At 35.8% G+C, this 19,207-nt stretch overlaps 1 long non-coding RNA gene across 2 annotated transcripts in view; it reads right to left on the reverse strand.

Annotated features, from left to right (window-relative positions):
* Window positions 1-12,130, reverse strand: part of LOC138842940 (uncharacterized) — a 226,247-nt gene extending 214,117 nt beyond the window's left edge. For both annotated transcript variants that reach the window (XR_011377945.1, XR_011377944.1), the window contains exon 1: window positions 12,001-12,130. This is a non-coding gene — a long non-coding RNA (uncharacterized lncRNA). The remainder of the gene's footprint in view (window positions 1-12,000) is intronic.
* Between the last annotated feature and the right edge of the window lie 7,077 nt (window positions 12,131-19,207).

Genomic DNA, 19,207 nt, shown 5'->3' on the forward strand with positions numbered 1-19,207 from the left:
TTTTCTGCTAAATTTGGTCTATTCTAGACAACGCATTAATCAAAATAATAATGTATTGATAACAATACATTGTTATATGTCACCTGTGCTTGAGTAAAGGTGAGAATTTTGTGGTGATAATCAGGAAGTAGTGCATGACTTATCCACAAGTCCAATTTAAAGTTAGAAAAAAATACCAAAATTGTTCAAATTACCAGCTGCCTATAAAGGAAAAAAAAAAAAGGGGTAAATAAGGTAAATTAATACATAAAAAACAAATCAGAGGAGCAAGACATCTCAGTAGGGAATGCTAGTAGAGCTTGGTTCTGTGGAGAGAAGTTAGCTGGCAGTTATGATAGTGAAAAAATACCATAGCCAATTTAATCAACTTTAATAAGCTGTGGTTAATAAGCAAATATGGATTTGGGATAGAATTGTGTTGCATAACGGGGAAAAATAAGCCCAGTTATATATATACTATAATGCTACAATATTGGCATTAGTCATGCATAATGTTAAAACAATAATAGTGATAAAATACATAAAACTACTGAACTCAGCTGGCAATACAGATACTAGACTGGCATAATTTAATTGAATTAACAATAGTTATCAGGATAAAACCACTAGATTTTTGTGTTGAGCAACTGATTTAAATCTAAGGGAAGTGAACAGTGAAGCTGAGGCCTGGAGTGTCTCAGTTGGTACAAGGTTCAAACTTCCCCAATAAGAACAAATTGTTAGTAGGTTCTGGTACAAAATCTAAGGAAGGCAGAAGCAGGGGAAATGCAAGTAGAAATGATATATAACTTTTCCTCATTTTTCCTTTTGAATCTTTCTCTTTGTTCTTAATTGCCATATATTCTAAAATACTCCCCAATTAAAATTTCCCCAATATTTTACACTCTTCCTTTTCCTAAATATTCACAGGAAAGAGCAATTCACCTTGCTCTTATGTTCTGCTTCTGCCCTATGAACAACTTTCTTTTCCAGTAAAGCTTCTACCACCATGTTTTTCTAAGTAGTAACTATGATACCTTCCTAATTATTTCTTGCCTTAGATCAAGTGCAACCTCTATGTCTGGGCCACCTTAGAAGAGAGTATGCAATATAGCATGGCACAACAGTGCAGTGTGATGGAAACACTGTCTCAAACCTAAAGTGAACAAAACTACTTTGCATAATGAGATTTACAACATCGTTTGGGAACAAAACTAGCATTTCTATTAAATGAGGAAGTATTTTGATAGAAATTTTTGTGTTTATTTCTAAATTTTAGCCCAGTTTTGGATTTTTGGAAAAATTAAGAATACAGTGGAAGAAGTCCTATATACCCTGAACTCAGTTTCCTCTATTATTAACATCTTACATTTACATCTTACATGGTACATTTTATATAGTTAATAAGCTAATATTGATACATTACTAATTAAAGTCTATATTTGATTCAAATTTCTTTATTTTTTTTAAGTCAATGTGATTTTTCTGTTCCAAGAACCCATCCAGGATAATATCGTTTAGTTGTCGTGTCTCCTTAGGGTCCTCTGAACTGTGACAGCTTCTCAGATTTACCTTGTCTTTGATGACCTTGACAGTATTGAGGAGTACTGGTGAGGTATTTTATAGAATGCCCCTTATTCTTCAAAATATTTTCCAATATTTTTCTCATGATTAGACTGGAGTTATGTGTTTCAAGGAGGAAGACCAGAGGTGTAAAGTGCCATTTTCATCACATCCTATCAGAGGCAAATACTATCAGCATGACTTGTTACAGGTGATGTATTGATAAGATTTAGATGGGAGTAAAACCTCTCCTGGAAACCTAGTTATTTGCCTTTCTTGGTTGACTATCAATGAAGTCGGGTAAAATTATTTTTAACCCGATAACAAGATATACTTTTGTTTCCAGAAAAACAAGAATTTTCTAAATATTCTTTGGTCCTATAAACGTTTCTACAAAAATATATATCTTTGAAATGGTCTGTTTCGAATTCTGTGATTAAGATAAGCTTGAAATAATAGTAGGAACACAAGTAGTTAGAGCCTCAGGGCTCATCTTCTGTATGAGGGTATATGCCAAGCCCTTAGAAAAACTGGACTTCCCTTTTTAAACCCCTTTGCCTCTCCTGGCGTTGAGGAAAGGAAAAAGAAAATTAGAATGTAACTAAAATGCAGTCAGTAGAATATACAAGCAGGTAAAGCTGGACTCTCAGTGAAATGTGAGCTACAAATAGACTTATTCAACCACTGAAGACAGCGATAACATTTGCTACCCTGCCATTTGGCAGTGGCTGGAGACAAAAATCTCCTTAAAAAATTTGAAGCCACAATTTCCACTAACATGAATTTGCAACCCAAATTCATAATCACTAGGTAGTCTGTAAAATATCAAAGAAAAAAATATAGTTTAAGGTGATCCTGGAGGAAGGCTTCTGGATATTTGAAGAAAATGGCAGCTGTCTCGTCTCATTCTACCTTTTCTGTAGTTCCACCAAAACATTACAAACTATTAATAGGACAAGCACAGGTACACAAAATGATGCTTTCATTATAATCTGTAGACAATAAATGTCCCAAATTCAAAATAACTCCAAGCAAACCAATGATTCCTAGGAAGTACCACCTTTGTTCCTGCCCTAATGCAGGGGTTTGTGATGAGCAAGTGTGTGGAGGAAAAGGTCATGAGAAACAGAAAAGGGGGAGGTAATACATTTGATCTAAAACCACTACCAGGAAGAGTAAACCTGACCTAAGTCTGGAAGTACTAGAAGTGTATGCCACAAGTCAGGGCTAACCAACCCGAATGGATTGACACTTGGAACCAGATGACTCTTTCTTGGGGGGAAGTGGGGGCTGGCTGTGCATTGTAGAATGTTTGGCAGCATCCCTGGCCTCTACCAAGTAGAACACATTAGTAGCAAAATTCTGCCCCTCCCCCCCTGCCCCCAGGGGTTTTTACAACCAAAAAATGTTTCTAGACCTTGTACAATGCCCCTTTTGAGACAAAACTGTCCCTCCCTTCCCAATTGAGAAACACTGATATAAATGGAATGAAATTATAATCTATTAATTTGAAGTGTCAATCTTTAAAAAGCATAGTTTCTGTGACATTATAAAGAAGAAAATAGATGAAGTGGTACTTTTTGACATTTAGTTGGTTGAGAAGGAAATAATTAAAAGGGGTAAACATAAGGTCTCTCATGACAATAAAGAGCCATAATTCAGAGAACACAGTCTCTTTTATTATCTTTAAAGAAAATCATATTCACTAAAAAATCTGGATTTTGCTACCCTGTGAGAAGTAAATTTCATTAAACTGGGTATCCTGTATACCACCCAAAATTGACCAAAATGAAATAAATCCATGAACAATCTTTTTAAATGCAACATAATATACCTGAAGGAATGAAACTTTCTCCCTGAATAAAATCACCATAAAACAAAAGACTGCACTCAAATTGAATAATCTTATTCAGTTCCTTTAGATACAATACTATATAATTATATATAAATATATACTCAGGATAGGGAAAATCACCTTGAGTCAGAAAAAAAAGGGAACAAAATCAAATAAGGAAGAAATGAAAAAAAAGTTGATTAAACTCAAGAAAGAAGTGAAAGGAAAAGAGACTGTGATCTTCCTTTTTCAGACTCTGTATTACCTCTCAAGGCACTCAGGAAAAAAAATACGAAACTCTCACTAATAAAGACTAAATTAAATTGCAAGACAGAATAGACTAATGGAAATTTAATAAAGGGCATTGAAGAAAAGCAAGAAGACAACTAAGAGAATAAAATGAGATAAAGAAGGAAGTAAACATTTCTGTATTGAATCCTACTGCACACATGGACCATACAATTCCCTTTTCAGAAAGACATCCCAATGCGTCATCCATTTAGTTCAGGGTTTTACAACCTTGGCCATACTAACATTTTGGACCAGACAATTCTTTGCTGGGGGAAGTGTGGTAACCCTGTGCAGTGCAGGGTGTTTAGCAACACTCCTGGCCTCTAACCATTAGATGCCAGTAGCACACCCTCCCCAGGTGACAACCAAAATATCTCCAGATGTTGGAAAACGTCCTGAGATTGGGGGGAGGGGTAATCATTCTTAGCTGATAACTATGGATTTAGCACATGCAGGATGAAATAACTTGCCTTACTAGATGTCAAAGATTAGAAAATTAAACAATGCTGTATAGTCAACAGAACTATGAATGATATTAGAAGAACAGAAACAGAACTAAACATATGGAACATTGTTTTATGACAAATTGGCATTGCAGAATGGGGGGAAATGTTTCTTAACGAATGGATTAATGTCAACTGCTTATACCTATTTGATAAAACAGGGAATTGTATGCCATCCTTTTCCCTATCCATAAAATTTTAATCCCAAATAACTAAATCATTAATATGAAAGAATAAATTACAATAAAATTGTAAAAGGCAAAATAGAATAATATCATGAATCAAGATAGGGAAATACTTCTAAGATATAAAATATCGACTACAAATGGTAAGATTGACAACATTTGATCACAGCTAAATAACTAACCCTTGTTCATATAAAGATACAATAATGGAAATTAAGGATCAGGCCACTAAAATGTGAGATAACATTATATAGATAGATTAGACAGGTTAGATAAATGGATGATAGATTGATTGATAGACAATAGATAAAGACATAGATATCCTGACAGATAATAAAAAACAACAAATCAGAACACAGAAAGTCCTTCTTTGGAGCAATAAGAAATACTGACTATGCAAAAGCAAAACAAGAGAAACACTAAAATAGCTAAAAAGAACAAAAGAATGGCTGATAAATATTTGAGGAGATAAAAAACCTAATCAATAGTCTGGGAAATGCAAACAAAACCAGAAAATATCAAGTATTGGTAGGGTGTGGAAATAGGATCACATATATTTTTATTGGAATTTAATTGGAATAATCACTTCTGGAAATAATTTGGGATTTTTCAGAAACATTGAGGTAAAGCTCTACCTGAAACCTAAAATGTTTAGCTGAAACCTAAAGTGTTTCAGCTAAACACTGAGGAATGCTGAAGGACCGATTTTTTTTTTTTTGACCAATCTCAGTTAAACATTGTTCCACACTGTTGTTCCTAACCCCTCTTGCTAATCCTAGAAACTAATACCTGATAAAACCTTAATTCCTGCCTTGAAAGCCCATCATCCTATCACATGACAAATACAACCTGAATTACCCATAATTCCCGAGATTTTGAAGAGTGAGCAAGCCATAAAATCAACCTGATTATGACCTTAGCTTGTCTAACCTACAAATTCTTCAGAACACATGCTGTCTGACACAGCAGTATTCTAAAGCTGTTTTTACCTTGCAGTGTTCTTAATAAAGGGGTGAGCTAACCACTTTGGCTTGGGTTTTCTTCTTCAATATTTATGATCCAGAAATATTACTTTTTATGCACTCAAAAAACGCTCTTATGTTCAAAAGAAAAAAAAATCATTGTAAAATAATATTTATTGTGGTTTTGTTTCTCATGGCCCAACTGAAGGAAATATGTGTTATTCAAGAGTAAAATAGATAAATTGTGTTATGTTCATAAAATGGAACACTACCCAGAAGTTAAAAAAAAAAAAAAAAGGCAAACATGAATAGTTCTTTTTAGGTATGCTAAATTGGGATAAAACACTGAGTGAAAAATCAATCACAGAAAAATACCTATGCTATATATAGTTTAAAACAATACCAAACTAAACAATATATGACCACGGAAACCAGCATACATGGGGAAAAATAAAGAAAAGCAATGAGATTATAAACATAAAATTTGAATAATGTTTTCTACTGTGGGGCTGGGAAAGGGATGGGGTCAGGAAGGGAGATGTAAGTGATATTTCAAAGATAACAATTACATTCTATTTCTTAAGATAGCGCCTTTGCATTTTGTTCTCTACATCCCATATCATTCATAAATATTTGTAAATCTACTCTATATTTAAGAAACATTTGCAACCAAACTAACAAATTAAGAAGAAGAAAGTTATGTAAAGAGAGTTTAAAAAGAAGGAAAAAAAGAGAGGAAGAAGAACAGTACTTCAAATAATTTTGTGGATTTAAAAAAAAAAAGTGATAACCTCTGGGAAAATCTTTTAAAGCACAGTCATCACTTTATGTCTTTTTGCAACATCAGCATTTGCTTCCTAAGCTTCATCTTATTCTTCAAAGGGCAATTCATGGTCAAGACCTATTAAAAGTGTCCATGAAACTCTATGTCCTAGAACTCCCTTACTGTTAAAAAAAAAAAAAAAAAGTCTTACAAAGCTGTCATATTTGATGCCTTTTTCATGTTTTCTAATATATGATGGACTTCATGTTTAACTAGTTTCCAGACTCGGGAGTGTTAAAGAGATTCCATTATATAAAGAATTCTGTTTATATGCAATACTGATTAGAGATAATTCAACTGACAGAGATTTATTTATAACAATTTAAAATGAAAAATAATTTTGTCTTTAGACATTTAAGGCTTTTCAGTTTTAATACGACCTACAGTAATCCAGTTGGATAGCTTCTCACTCAGAATGGAGTAAAATCTCCTGAGTAAATGTATTATCCTAAGGCAGTACCACTACTATTAAATGCTGCATTTTGCCATTACCAAAATGGATTAGAAGCATGAAATCTTTCTTTATTATAAGCAATAAAAGCAATTTGCCTGAACCTATTACAATATGTCTAATTTATTAACCATACCTTGAAGTACAATATGCTTAATAATTTACACTTTTGAACTACTTCTATATGTCTTTTACTTTTTAAAGAGAAACATAACTGCGAGCATATGGACAAGTCATTATTCTAATTAGAAAAATACTGAAGGCTTAGAGTTCATTCAACAAATCAATATTTAATTAGCAATGTGCCAAACTGCAGATACCAGTTACTATAGTATATGTTACTAAAATGAGATGTTCGTTTATCATTGATGTAGCCGTGAAGACTAGGTCACAGAGATCCAAATAAAAATGGAATTAAGTACCCACATGGCACTGGCAGACAGCCAAAACACCTCTTCTATGTGACCTCAATAATGGAAACACGTCATCAGATTTGTAAACAAAGCATTTCATCTTTTGTCATTTTTATAGTTGGCTTGTATATGTGACTGAAAGGAGCTTAACAGTGGTAAAATCACAGAGCAGAGTTTCACTGACTTCTATTAATTCAGATATTTATTTTTTTAATAGTCTAAGCTTTTAATAAAAAAAAGGCATTCATAAGAAATTTTAGTTTTTGTGTTCTTTATGTGCTTTAATGCATTTACATGATTACTACAGATAACGAAAGCTATTACTTCTCTTAACCTTGAAAAATGAATTAACATTAATATCAGGTGAATTTCCCAGCATGGTGCAAGTCAGATATAAAAAGTAAACAATAAAAAGAAAAGAAAAATAAAGAAATGCTCATAATTTGTGAAGTACATAGAAGGAATACTGATTACATCAATATTCTGGTAGTCTCATTTTATATTAAACATACTTCTTTAGAAATAGTGTAAGCTAATATGTGCATCCAAAATGTATATATATTTATTGTAGTTAAATATAACAATTAATAATCAATGAATACATTTACTGAATACTAGTACTGTGCTGATTTATATATGAGGTACTGAATTTACATATAAACTATTCTCTAACTTCTGATATAAACTATTCTCTAACTTCTGATATGTTAATATGATAGAATGCTATACAGAAGTTTGTTTTTAAAAAAGTAAAAGTTAATGTACTAAATAGGAATAAAATGTTGAAATATGTAATTGAAATACAGAAATCAGAGTTTGAGCTAAGTATTTTTTTATTTGAAATATAAAAGTATCCAAGTAACTGATAATACAAATATTAATCTGAATGAGGTGACTTAAAGTGCCTTAATGTTTGAGAGACAAGATACAAATAAGATGAACACATGCATAATATTTCATATAGGAGGTCATATTCAATCTAGCAGTAAAGGAAAGTTTGATTTAGATATGCAAAGGGCATTCTGTGACATGGGAGAACACAAATTAAGATATTTAGTGTGAGAAGTGATTATGAACTTAGGGAATATTAATTGCATGATGTGCCAAAATTAAAACACAGAAAATAATTAAATAATTAAATAGAAAACTTGTGCTGTGGAAAGAGAGAATTTGATGTTGATAGAAGAGAAATCAATATTTTTATCAGAAAAGCTCAAACCAGTATGGTCTTTAAAGGTGTTGTTGAAAATTAAAAATAAGCCTTATACTAGCTATATACCAACATTCAATAAGACTGTGCTTATTGATCTCCTTTTTAAATTAATGTAGCCATGTATTCCTCAATGCACTTAAAAGTACCTTTAATGAATATTTTCATAAGCATTGTTTAGTTTAAGAAAAGAGCATCAAAGTCCACAGAGTCAATAAACAAAGACAGGAAAGCCAAAAGATAAGAAAAATCTATTTGTATAGCAGTTAAGAGTGTGATCTTTAGGGCAAGATTTGAATTTTTGTCACCACTTCCTGGTTGTGTGACCTTGACTAACTTATCCATTATGTTTCCAAATTTATCAAATGCATGTAATAATAGCATTTATTTCAAAATGTTTTTGAATTATAGTCATTAAAATACTTATGGTATCTATAACAATATCTGTTAAAGAATGAATTCTCAATAAATATTGACATATTGTTTCATGTTCTTCATTTTCACAAGGTTTGGCTAAACTAAGCCAGAAAGGTTGACATATTTCAACATTATACAGAAGGTTTTATCATAAAATAGCTGCCATTATCTTTTGCAATTACTAAGGGTTTTCAAGCAATAGGTTTTTAAGATTTTTAAATGGAAAATTGAGATGCCTGTCTATCTATCTCTGTCTCTATCTCTATCTCCATATTTTATCCTAGGTAACCAGGTTAAAAATTTCAAGGGAATTGAGGAATTTGAAACAGCTACTGTGGAGAATATTGTAAAGAGCTAATTAGGGAACAACTGCAGTGTCAGAAAGCATTAAGAACCCCTTTCATGATGTACTAAGAATGTATAATGACTACAACCTGTGCTGGTGCATTACTGCATTATTTTCTTCAGCACTCATCAATATGTGTGTGTGTGTGTGTGTGTGTGTGTGTGTGTGTGTGTGTGTGTGTGTGTGTGTGTGTGTGTGTGTGTGTGTGTGTGTGTGTGTGTGTGTCTATGTGTGTGTTTTTAAAGGCAGAAAACTGCATTGATCCAAGTTTGGGATATTACCTGCTGCTGGGCTAGAAGAAAATGTGTAAGTGCATATTGAAAGTGAATCTAGATAGGGAAGAACGTGTAAATGGAGTCAGCAGAGAGCCATAAAGTACCTTATAGGTTTAAAAAAAAAAAGTGGATTTAATTAAGTGAAGGAAAAGAAATTATCATTGCATAAAAATAAACATTTCTTATGTTAACACACTGAGATTTCCAGGTTAACATCCTATAGGAGCTACCATTACACAAAGTAATTTGTAATGTTCCTCATTTGCATAAAATTGTATATATAGTTGTTAAACTAGAGAAACTTGATCAGCACTGAGAACAAAAAACTCAATAAATGGAACTTATTATTTTGAGTAAAATTTTTTTTAAAAAAATCTATAAGTATCATTGTATTATAGACCACATAATGAGAAATGTGTTGAAATACAACCATACTTAAAGATACCTACTTTTGATAGCTTGTTGGCTGATTTGGAGTCACAGCTCTAAATGTCCCCGGTTGGACTGTAAACCTGAATGATATCCATAACTAATTTTTAGACATAAAATTATAGGTTTACATATCACTGGAGTGGACCCATGCAATTATTAACCCAAGTAGAACCTATTATTTTATACAGACTAATGTCACAATTTCACCACTGACTTTGGAAATTTTCCATAATATTTACTTACTCTAGAAGACAAATGATCAAATTGTATATATAAGCATCTAAGTACAAAGAAAAGGGAACTTTGAAAATTTGTATAATATTGAAGAATAAAACTACAATAATTTCTGTAAAAAACATTTGATATAGAGTAAATCACCGTGAACTAGACTTTTATTTTTAACAGTATTCCATATATCTTTTATAGCGTGTCTGTAAGTTTTTAAGGGACTTAACTGTAGGGATTCCAACAGCCAATGTCTTTTGAGGACTAAGCTTATGGAATATAGTCCATTGTTCTGTGGTCCTGATAAGTCACTCAACAGTTATCTGACACAAAGATACCACATCCAAAAAACAAAACAGGGCTATAAATCTCTTCCTCTGCAGGATGTTTGAGAAAAATATATAAGATAATTTATTAAGATTTCTTCCTACAGTTTCTGGTACAGATTAAAAATATGACAGCTATAATTATTTTCTACCACATGTTAATTTTATATACTGCTATAATTTTTATTAAAAAGTACAATTTAATACGAATTATAAACATATCACATTCTAAGTACAAAAATATGGAAAAAGTTTGACTATAAGAGATGGCAGTTTCCCTCAGTCATTTGCCATTGTCACTGTAGTGAAAAACAGAACGAGTATTTTCTATCAGAAGAGTTGTATTCTTGATTTTTTTCAGGGCTGCAACATCTAGACATTTTGCACAAGAAAGGCTGATACTATTTTTATGGAGGAAAAAACCTTATACTTCATAAACCATGTTCTGAAGTAGAGAGCTATGTTCTTTTTCTCCTCGAAACAATACACTTTGTCTACTGTTAAAAGTGCTTTTGGGGCTTCTCTGCTGGCGCAGTGGTTGAGGGTCTGCCTGCCGATGCAGGGGACACGGGTTCGTGCCCCGGTCCGGGAGGAACCCACATGCCACGGAGCGGCTTGGCCCGTGAGCCATGGCTGCTGAGCCTGCGTGTCCGGAGCCTGTGCTCCGCAACGGGAGAGGCCACAACAGTGAGAGGCCCGCGTAGCAAAAAAAAAAAAAAAAAAATGCTTTTGAAAACCAGATTTGCACAACACACCTGAGAATTTTTAAAATATATTCTACAGGGTAATAAAATATGTGACTTCTGTTTATTGTTGAGTTCCTTAAACACAGACATATTTCGGCAAGTAGAGGATTGTAGTTTGAAACTGAGCCATCAATTGATTAATAATTTTGGTACCACAAAAGATTATGTGCAGATAATAATGTAAGACATTGTATTTAAAATATTTTATTTAAACAAATGTAAGGAGCATCTATAGAATATATGCATGTCCCACTAATTCACTTAGTTTTTAAAAGAGATGTTCTTAGAAACTTGCTTTTTTCACTAAGGAATTCTCTTATATGGCTCTTTTTTACAGGAATCCTTGAAATTAACGTACTTCAATCTCTCAATTTACGTAATTGAGGAGGAATTTTGACACATCAAATGCATTTTAAAATGAATCTCTGCCACACAGAACAGCTTCCGTGCTAAGAATTTACTGTCAGCTATAGTAAAAGATATTATTTTTGAAATTTTATGATCAGAGATTTCTGGTTCAAAATGACAGCTGGTTTGCAGGCCCCAAGGGAGCCTTCCACAACTATTCATTAAATACTGATGGAGATACAGTGAAATATTTTTAAAACCCTTAGCAGCCTTCTATAGTAATTCTGACAGATAACCTAATATTGGTGTCTTGTATGAATTGACACTAATATGAGATAGTTAAGAGTTAGATGGAGGAAAAGCAGAAAGACATAGAGCCAGGCTTTAACGCATAGATTAAATCCCTAATCTTCTAAAAGCCTATTTTAGAAGCGTTAAGCTGTTCCATAATTCTACCACCACTGATCAACTAACTGAGACACAGACTCTCTGACAAGAGGAGACCCTCTCTGAAACACTGGTTTGGAGCTGTTCCCTGAGACGGAGATTTCAAATCACTGCTAATAACTGGAAGAACACAGGAAAAAACAGGTGACGGCAAAGTGCATTGTGAGGAGAGTGGTACCTCGCACAGGTAAATTGCTGTTAAGTAAGGGCAAAGAAAACATTACCTGGTCGCAGTGCTGGCTGACGAGTGCAGTTCTCAGTGTACAACATTGGCTCAGTTCTTTGGCTTGATACCAGAAAACCTGGAAACAATGTTGGGAAAAACACTTAATCAAAGTAGAGCACGGCCAGAAGATGAAGAATTGCCAGAAATAGGGAATTGGACTAGGAACTGCACACCAACCTTCCCTTCTGTTACAGATTTGAAAATAGAATCTGGAAATGGTGCCAGTTAACAGGAAGTGAAATTCAAGGTCAATTCCTTCATCTTACCTATTAAGACAAGAGCTGTATAGACCTTCCCATATAGCGGATGAATGTGAAGAAAAGCAACAACATGGACATTATGAAAAAAATACTGTGAAGCAAGGGAAACTGAGAAATGGCATAATAACAAATAAACTTACTGCTGGTTCTAGATAAAAATACTGAAAATGTACACAGATGTGACTAGAATCAAAAAGGTAAATGCATGCCTCATAATTTATTAATCTCTGTGTATAAAAGGATATTCAATAGAATATTTAAAGAGATAACAACAAATTTAAAGAATCAGAAATGCAAATTTCAACAAATATGAGTGATGAACTCACTGATAATCACATTAATAAAAACTATAATAGTAACAAGAAACTATTTTTCCTATTATTTTGAGAAAAAATGTTTTTAAAAGGTAATATCCACTGTTGATGAAACATGGAAAATTAGATAATTTCATGCATTGTAGTGTGACAGCTAAATTCTACAATCATCTTTATTTGGCTGCATGCAAATTTCAAATGTACAAACACTTAAACATGAAACCTTAGTTCTCAAAACCTTTCCAATATTAATACCTGCTAGAAATGTGTAATCAGAACTGGCCAACAGAACTTTCAGTTGGTGGAAATGTTCTATGTCTTGTCTGTCTGATATCATGGCCTCTAGCAAGATGTGGTTACTGAGCACTTGAAACTTAGCTCCTGTGCTGAGAACCTGAACTCTTAGTTTTATTTTATAAGAAACATATTTCAATTTAAAAGGCTACATATGCCAGTGGCTACCATATTTGACAGGGCAGATATAAAATACTGTATGAAGCTTGAGAATATTTATTGAAACATTTTTGCAATGACAAAATAACTGAAACAACCTAAACATTCACAAATATGACATGTTAGTACATATACAAGCAAATTAATGAGGTTGATCTTTATAGATCCACATTAAATAGGAGTCCCAGGGACTTCCCTGGTGGCGCAGTGGTTAAGAATCCACCTGCCAATGCAGGGGACACGGGATAGATCCCTGGTCCGAGAAGATCCCACATGCCACAGAGCAACTTAGCCCATGCGCCACAGCTACTGAAGCCCACGCCTAGAGCCCATGCTCTGCAACAAGAGAAGCCACTACAATGAGAACCCTGCACACTGCAACGAACAGTAGCCCCTGCTCTTTGCAACTGGAGAAAGCCTGTGCACAGCAATGAAGACCCAACACAGCCAAAAATAAAACAAACAAATAAATTTATTAAAAAAAAATAGGAGTCTCAAATATAATAAAATTAAAAAAAAATAGTAACATAAAAACACAGTAAGTGGGCTGCCCTGCTAGCGCAGAGGTTAAGAAACCACCTGCCAATGCAGAGGACACAGGTTCAAGCCCTGGTCCAGGAAAATCCCACATGCCGTGGAGCAACTAAGCCCGTGCGCCACAGCTGCTGAGCTTGTGCTCTAGAGCCTGCGAGCCACAACTACTGAAGCCTGTGCGTCTAGAGCCTGTGCTGCACAACAAGAGAAGCCATCTCAATGAGAAACCCATGCACTGCAACAAAGAGTCGCCCCTGCTCTCTACAGCTAGAGAAAGCCCGAACGCAGCAAGAAAGACCCAATGCAGCCCAAAATAAATAAATTAATTAATTTTAAAAAAACCAACAGTAAGCACTACAAAATATCAGCTATTATTATATCAGAAATTGTACAAATTTAGGTATCTAATTTATTTATACATATATGTATATATATGCAAAATAAGCACCAAATAATATTCTTAATTTCTGGATATGTGATTTAAGGAAGAAAAAGTGCTATTCAATTTTTTATTTATTCAATTATGTCTCAACTGATTTTTTACTTTTAATTAATTGAATTTTATATAGTTTCTAACACATAGCAATTATGTTCTTATAAATAAACTATTGGATTTATGAGTAAGGCCCAAAATTAAATAATTTAAATATTTAATTTTATTTAACAAGACAGAAGATGAAGAATACAACAAGATGAAAGAAAGCAGATCAAATTAATACAGATGAAAGTGGAAGTTAATGGCAAAAAAATGAAGCTATCAAAAAATACAAAACAATGGGTGGATCTTTTAAATCAACTACAAAACAGGTAAACGACATCAAGGAAAAGAGAGAAATGAAAAGTAAACAATAATATAAATGAATTAGAGAAAAATTACAGTTATGGAGAACTTTGAATGAAACTGAATACAGAAAATATTAATGAAATGATTACAACACTAACTGAAATCTCAAAATTGTCAGGCAGTATACAAAGGTGTAAACACATGCTGAGGAACGGAATTGGAATTATGACTGAAATCTCCCCAAATCAAAAAACTCTGGGGTTTCTGCTTACTCTTTTGAACTAGGACCAGAGTAGTCACAGACTGCATTTCCTGACAAAAGGGAAAAAAATAAATGTATCGAACTGGATGCCTTTATACTGGCCTAGAGAATTTCTTTATAATTTTAACTGGTTTGGTTAGAGGGAATTCAGTTCTCAAATATAAAATTACCCCTGGCTACCTCTAAGGGTACAGAAGCACAGAAAGTGATAGTAATATGTAAAAACCTGATAAATATCTATAGAGATCTAGGACAACCAAGTTCTTTGAAAAGCCAATTATGAAGCAGTTAATGAACCAATCAGCCAGACAAATTTTTCCTCTTTTAGCTAATCGGGGAAAAAAAGTGGTCTATATTGCAAGGATTGTTAAAGCGTTCTCTTAATTTAAATGATAGGTCGTGCTATTAATTTTAAAGATTTTTTTTCTGACAGGATAAATTTATGCATGGCACAGAGTAAAGAGCAGACTGTAGGTTTAACCTGCTGACCCAAGGAAATAGTCACCCAAGTCCAGGAAGCACAGAGAGTCCCAAGCAGGATAAAACCCAAGGAGAAACACACAAGACACAAAGCAATCAAATTGACAAAAATTAAAGACAAAGAAAAATTATTGAAAGCAAAAGGGGAAAAACAACAAGTAACTTACAAGGGAACTGCCACAGGGTTAACAGCTGATTTCTCAGCAGAAACTCTACAAGCCAGAAGAGAGTGGCACGATATTTTAAAGTGATGGAAGAACCTACAACAAAGATACTCTGCCTGGCAAGGATCTCATTCAGATTTGACAGAGAAATCAAAAGCTCTACAGACAAGCAAAAGCTAAGAGAATTCACCACCACCAAACCAGCTCTACAACAAATGCTAAAGGAACTTCTCTAAGTGGGAAACACAAGAAGGAAAAGACTACAATAACAAACCCAAAATAATCAAGAAAATGGTCGTAGGAGCATACATATCGATAATTACCTTAAATGTGAATGGATTAAACGCTCCAACCAAAAGACACAGGCTTCTTGAATGGATACAAAAACAAAACCCATCTATATGCTGTCTACAAGAGACCCACTTCAGACCTAGGGACACATACAGACTGAAAGTGAAGGGATGGAAAAAGATAATCCATGCAAATGGAAATCAAAAGAAAGCTGGAGTAGCAATACTCATATCAGATAAAGTAGACTTTAAAACAAAGAATGTTACAAGAAACAAGGAAGGACACTACATAATGATCAAGGCATCTATCCAAGAAGAAGATATAACAATTATAAATATATATGCAAGTTCGGTCCTGTGCCACCGTCCTGCGCCAGCCTTACAGTCTTCCTCCCTGCACAGCCTGTGAGCAACAGCCCTTCCCTTGCCCTTGACTGGGCCTCTAGAGCAAGGACGTGCTGCACGAAAGGAAATCTGAGGCACAGAGAAGTTAACTGCCTGTCTGGTCCAATACCACAGACTACCGTGTGGCTGACAGGGTCTTGGTGCTCTGGCCGGGTGTCAGACCTGAGCCTCTGAGGTGGGAGAGCCGAGTTCAGGACATTTGTCCACCAGAGACTTCCCAGCTCCATGTAATATCAAATGGCGAAAGCTCTCCCAGAGATCTCCATCTCAACACTAAGACCCAGCTCCACTCAACGATTAGCAAGCTACAGTGCTGGACACCCTATGCCAAACAACTAGCAAGACAGGAACTACAATTTTACCTTATGATTGGCAATGAGTAAGGACATACAAGCAAAAGTACCCAAAAGAGACTAAACCTTTGTAGCAGGCACACAATTTTGCTGTCCAGCATTCATCCCACATCTGCCAGGCTAACTGTACCTTGGGGATATCCCTTGGTATCTCTCCTCTCGTTTGAAACAAAGCTATTTCAGTGACATTCATTCCAATCTCAGAATCAGTGCCAAGGTCTCAATTAAACACTTGGCCTCAGGGACTGTTATATAACCCAATTCAGCCATGGCTAATTTTGAAGATGTTTAGTGGGAATCTGGGAGAGAAAATTCTTCACTCTCCTCACTGTGGTTTCAGGAGTGAAATATTCTCTTCCCACTGGACCTGAGCAAGAAAGTTTTAGCCCACAGAAGCTCTTAGCAGCTAACTGCTGAAGTAATCATGGTGAAAGGCAGAGAGGAAAACTGGAAAGAAACTATGCCTTTTATAAAACCTTCATCAGCCAGGTAACTTCTTACCTGACTTAACTTTTGGTTTTCTATTTGTGTAAGCCAATCAATCACCGTTATGCTTTAAGCTGGTTAAATTAGGTTTTTGTAAGTATATTTGCAAACCTGTAGTAACTTGCAAATAAAATAATTCTGAATGACACACATTTCCTGTTTCTTTGATCTATACATATATATCTTTCTTTAAATAGCAGATACAGGCCTTTAATTTAGTTAGCAAGCAAAAGCAATGATTTAAGAATGAACAGAAGAAGTGTAAACTCCTTAGTAACGGTTTTCATTTGCTGCACATCACTTAAAAGTCTTTTATTGTGTAAGTTTTTCCTACTTTATTAACTTTAACTTAATTTTTTAATGACGTGTTAACAGTGGTTATCACTTCAACAATTTTTTTTAATGGTCAAAATGGTAAATTTTATGTTACGTACGTTTTGTCACACAAAAAAATTTTCAAAATAAAAATTTTCCTAAAGAGTTGATAACAGAAAAGTAGGGAGGGCTGAGCATCGGCCTTGGGGACTTAAGGGTTGAAAAGAAACTTGCAGATGTCCTTTTAGTTGACTTTAAATAGAGAAAGGACACTGGGGTGTGGCGTCCCTGGTGGGTTTCCTTTTCCCTCCCCTAAACTCCGAGCCCAGGCGTCCATCGCTTCCCACCACCCTCACTGTTCTGCACACTGACCTCAGCTGGACCACCAGATGGGACCCCTGCTGGCCTGGGGCCTGCGAGTGATGGGGGCCGGGATGCCTGCAGTCCCCCAGTAGCGGTGGTCCCCAGCCCCAAGAAGGATGTGACCCTTTCACAGGCAACTAGCTGGGTCCGCATGGACTCTCCAGCTGCTCCATCTCCACAGTGGCGGGAACGTGGGAAGCTGAGAGTCCACGTGCATCCTCCAACGTCACAGGTCACACCCCTCGACGTCACAGGTCACATCCTCTGCTGCCCCAGGCCACGTCATGACCTCTGACTTCGCAGGGCACGCTCACTGGCGGCATTATGTCCTTACGGACCCCTGTAGGCAGGCATCCGCGTTTCCCCGCCGTGTCGTGCTTAAGGCCATGGAGTGTGGTGCTTCCGCGAGGAAGCTGGTCCTGATGCTGGCGGGTTCCCTGTGCAGGTGCCTGGTGGGGGCTGAGAGGGCCTTTTCCACCATCCTGCATTCAACTCGGGCAGCAGCTCCCTGGAGGGAGACACACCCACGGGTGAGTCCCGGTGACCCCTGCGCCACACGTAGATTGTCCTTGGAAATGGACTCTGAGCCCAGCTCAGATCCCAGATGTGCTGGGCCAATGTCTGTTATTTGCTCTGGATCCCGTGATTGGGACGAGGTTCCCTGGCCTCCCATCTCTGGGAGGCTGACCCTGGACCACACTTGGTCCTGCCATCGTTCTGAGCAGGCAGCTGCTGTGGGGGACGATCAGGAGGGGGCAAGCTGGAAAAACAAATGGTCGGACGCCAGAGTGACCGTGTTTCTCCCTTTTTCCTGCTCACCTGGGGAAGGTGTGTCTCCTGGAACCTGAACGCAGGCAGGTGAGTTTCCTGTGCTCTCCTCTGCCTAGTGGCTGGGTTGGGTGACACCGGCCATAAATTCACATTTCTCATTAAGACCCACTGTGTCTGTTTCAAACAGTAGCCTCAGAAAAACACAAAAGGCATACAACAACTAGTGGATACATTTCACATTTCAACAAATATCTCTGAGTGCTGTTTGTGTCAGGCCTTGTTCTTAGCCCCAGGGATACAGTAGTGAACAAGGATGAAACCCCGTCCTTTTCAGCATGAGTGTGTGGAGGAGGGGAGACAAACAAAAACGCATCAACAATTACCTAAATAGACATTTCTACAAAGAAGACATACAGATGCTCAACATCACTAATCATTAGAGAAATGCAAATCAAAACTACAGTGAGGTATCACCTCACTCTGGTCAAAATGGGCATCATCAGATAATCTACAAACAACAAATGCTGGAGAGGGTGTGGAGAATAGGGATACAGCCACTATGGAGAACAGTATGGAGGTTCCTTAAAAAACTAACAATAGAATTACCATATGACCCAGCAATCCCACTACTGGGCATATACCCAGAGAAAACCATAATTCAGAAAGACACATGTGCCCCAATGTTCACTGCAGCACTATTTACAATAGCCAGGACATGAACGCAACCTAAATGTCCATCAACAGAGGAATGGATAAAGAAGATGTGGCACATATATACAATGGAATATTACTCAGCCATAAAAAAGAATGAAACTGGGTCATTTGTAGAGATGTGGATGGACCTAGAGACTGTCATACAGAGTGACGTTAAGTCAGAAAGAGAAAAACAAATATTGTATATTAATGCATATATGTGGAATCTAGAAAAATGGTATAGATGGTCTTATTGGCAAAGCAGAAATAAAGACACA

This window comes from Globicephala melas, chromosome 1, assembly GCF_963455315.2.
Source record: "Globicephala melas chromosome 1, mGloMel1.2, whole genome shotgun sequence".
NCBI classification, from domain to species: Eukaryota; Metazoa; Chordata; class Mammalia; order Artiodactyla; family Delphinidae; genus Globicephala; species Globicephala melas.